Raw genomic sequence first — 3194 nt, 5'->3', positions numbered from 1 at the left:
TTTCCGGTTAATACAATTCTAGCATGAATAATAAACATTTATCATGATATGAGGAAATAAATAATAACTTTATTATTGCCTCTAGGGCATATTTTCTTCAGTCTCCCACTTGCACTAGAGTCAATAATCTAGATTACACAATAATGATTCTAACACCCATGGAGTCTTGGTGTTGATCATGTTTTGCTCGTGGAAGAGGCTTAGTCAATGGTTCTGCAACATTCAGATCCGTATGTATCTTGCAAATCTCTATGTCTCCCACCTGGACTAGATCCCGGATGGAATTGAAGCGTCTCTTGATGTGCTTGGTTCTCTTGTGAAATCTGGATTCCTTCGCTAAGGCAATCGCTCCAGTATTTACACAAAAGATTTTCATTGGACCCGATGCACTAGGTATGACACCTAGATCGGATATGAACTCCTTCATCCAGACTCCTTCATTGGCTGCTTCCGAAGCAGCTATGTATTCCACTTCACACGTAGATCCCGCCACGACGCTTTGCTTTGAACTGCACCAACTGACAGCTCCACTGTTCAATGTAAACACGTATCCGTTTTGCGATTTAGAATCGTCCGGATCAGTGTCAAAGCTTGCATCAACGTAACCATTTACGATGAGCTCTTTGTCACCTCCATATATGAGAAACATATCCTTTTCAGGTATTTCAGGATGTTCTTGACCGCTGTCCAGTGATCCACTCCTGGATTACTTTGGTACCTCCCTGCTAGACTTATAGCAAGGCACACATCAGGTCTGGTACACAGCATTGCATACATGATAGAGCCTATGGCTGAAGCATAGGGAACACTTTTCATTTTCTCTCTATCTTCTGCAGTGGTCGGGCTTTGAGTCTTACTCAACTTCACACCTTGCAATACAGGCAAGAACCCTTTCTTTGCTTGATCCATTTTGAACTTCTTCAAAACTTTGTCAAGGTATGTGCTTTGTGAAAGTCCAATTAAGCGTCTTGATCTATCTCTATAGATCTTAATGCCCAATATGTGAGCAGCTTCACCGAGGTCTTTCATTGAAAAACTTTTATTCAAGTATCCCTTTATGCTATCCAGAAATTCTATATCATTTCCAATCAATAATATGTCATCCATATATAATATTAGAAATGCTACAGAGCTCCCACTCACTTTCTTGTAAATACAGGCTTCTCCAAAAGTCTGTATAAAACCAAATGCTTTGATCACACTATCAAAATGTTTATTCCAACTCCGAGAGGCTTGCACCAGTCCATAAATGGATCGCTGGAGCTTGCACACTTTGTTAGCTCCCTTTGGATCGATAAAACCTTCTGGTTGCATCATATACAACTCTTCTTCCAGAAATCCATTCAGGAATGCAGTTTTTACATCCATTTGCCAAATTTCATAATCATAAAATGCGGCAATTGCTAACATGATTCGGACAGACTTAAGCATCACTACGGGTGAGAAGGTCTCATCGTAGTCAACCCCTTGAACTTGTCGAAAAACCTTTTGCAACAAGTCGAGCTTTGTAGACAATAACATTACCGTTAGCATCAGTCTTCTTCTTGAAGATCCATTTATTCTCAATTGCTTGCCGACCATCGGGCAAGTCAACCAAAGTCCATACTTTGTTCTCATACATGGATCCCATCTCAGATTTCATGGCTTCAAGCCATTTTGCGGAATCTGGGCTCACCATCGCTTCTTCATAGTTCGTAGGTTCATCATGATCTAGTAGCATGACTTCCAGAATAGGATTACCGTACCACTCTGGTGCGGATCTTACTCTGTTCAACCTACGAGGTTCTGTATTAACTTGATCTGAAGTTCTATGATCATCATCATCAACTTCCTCACTAGTTGGTTTTGACGTCACAGAAACCGGTTCCTGTGATGTATTATTTTCCAACAAGGGAGTAGGTACAGTTACCTCATCAAGTTCTACTTTCCTCCCACTCACTTCTTTCGAGAGAAACTCCTTCTCTAGAAAGGATCCATTCTTAGCAACGAATGTCTTGCCCTCAGATCTGTGATAGAAGGTGTACCCAACTGTCTCCTTTGGGTATCCTATGAAGACACATTTCTCCGATTTGGGTTCGAGCTTATCAGGTTGAAGCTTTTTCACATAAGCATTGCAGCCCCAAACTTTAAGAAACGACAACTTTGGTTTCTTGCCAAACCATAGTTCATAAGGTGTCGTCTCAACGGATTTCGATGGTGCCCTATTTAACGTGAATGTGGCCGTCTCTAAAGCATAACCCCAAAATGATAGCGGTAAATCTGTAAGAGACATCATAGATCGCACCATATCAAGTAAAGTACGATTACGACGTTCGGACACACCATTACGCTGTGGTGTTCTGGGTGGCGTGAGTTGCGAAACTATTCCACATTGTTTTAAGTGTAGACCAAACTCGTAACTCAAATATTCTCCTCCACGATCAGATCGTAGAAACTTTATTTTCTTGTTACGATGATTTTCAACTTCACTCTGAAATTCTTTGAACTTTTCAAATGTTTCAGACTTATGCTTCATTAAGTAGATATACCCATATCTACTTAAATCATCTGTGAAGGTGAGAAAATAACGATATCCGCCACGAGCCTCAATATTCATCGGACCACATACATCTGTATGTATGATTTCCAACAAATCTGTTGCTCTCTCCATAGTACCGGAGAACGGCGTTTTGGTCATCTTGCCCATGAGGCACGGTTCGCAAGTACCAAGTGATTCATAATCAAGAGGTTCCAAAAGTCCATCAGTATGGAGTTTCTTCATGCGCTTTACACCGATATGACCTAAACGGCAGTGCCACAAATAAGTTGCACTATCATTATCAACTCTGCATCTTTTGGTTTCAACACTATGAATATGTGTATCACTACTATCAAGATTCATCAAAAATAGACCACTCTTCAAGGGTGCATGACCATAAAAGATATTACTCATATAAATAGAACAACCATTATTCTCTGATTTAAATGAATAACCGTCTCGCATCAAACAAGATCCAGGTATAATGTTCATGCTCAACGCTGGCACCAAATAACAATTATTTAGGTCTAATACTAATCCCGAAGGTAGATGTAGAGGTAGCGTGCCGACCGCGATCACATCGACTTTGGAACCGTTTCCCACGCGCATCGTCACCTCGTCCTTTGCCAGTGTTCGCTTAATCCGTAGTCCCTGTTTCGAGTTGCAAATATTAGCA

The sequence above is a fragment of the Triticum aestivum genome, chromosome 2B (assembly GCF_018294505.1).
Source record: "Triticum aestivum cultivar Chinese Spring chromosome 2B, IWGSC CS RefSeq v2.1, whole genome shotgun sequence".
NCBI lineage: Eukaryota > Viridiplantae > Streptophyta > Magnoliopsida > Poales > Poaceae > Triticum > Triticum aestivum.
This window is presented reverse-complemented; position numbering follows the sequence as displayed.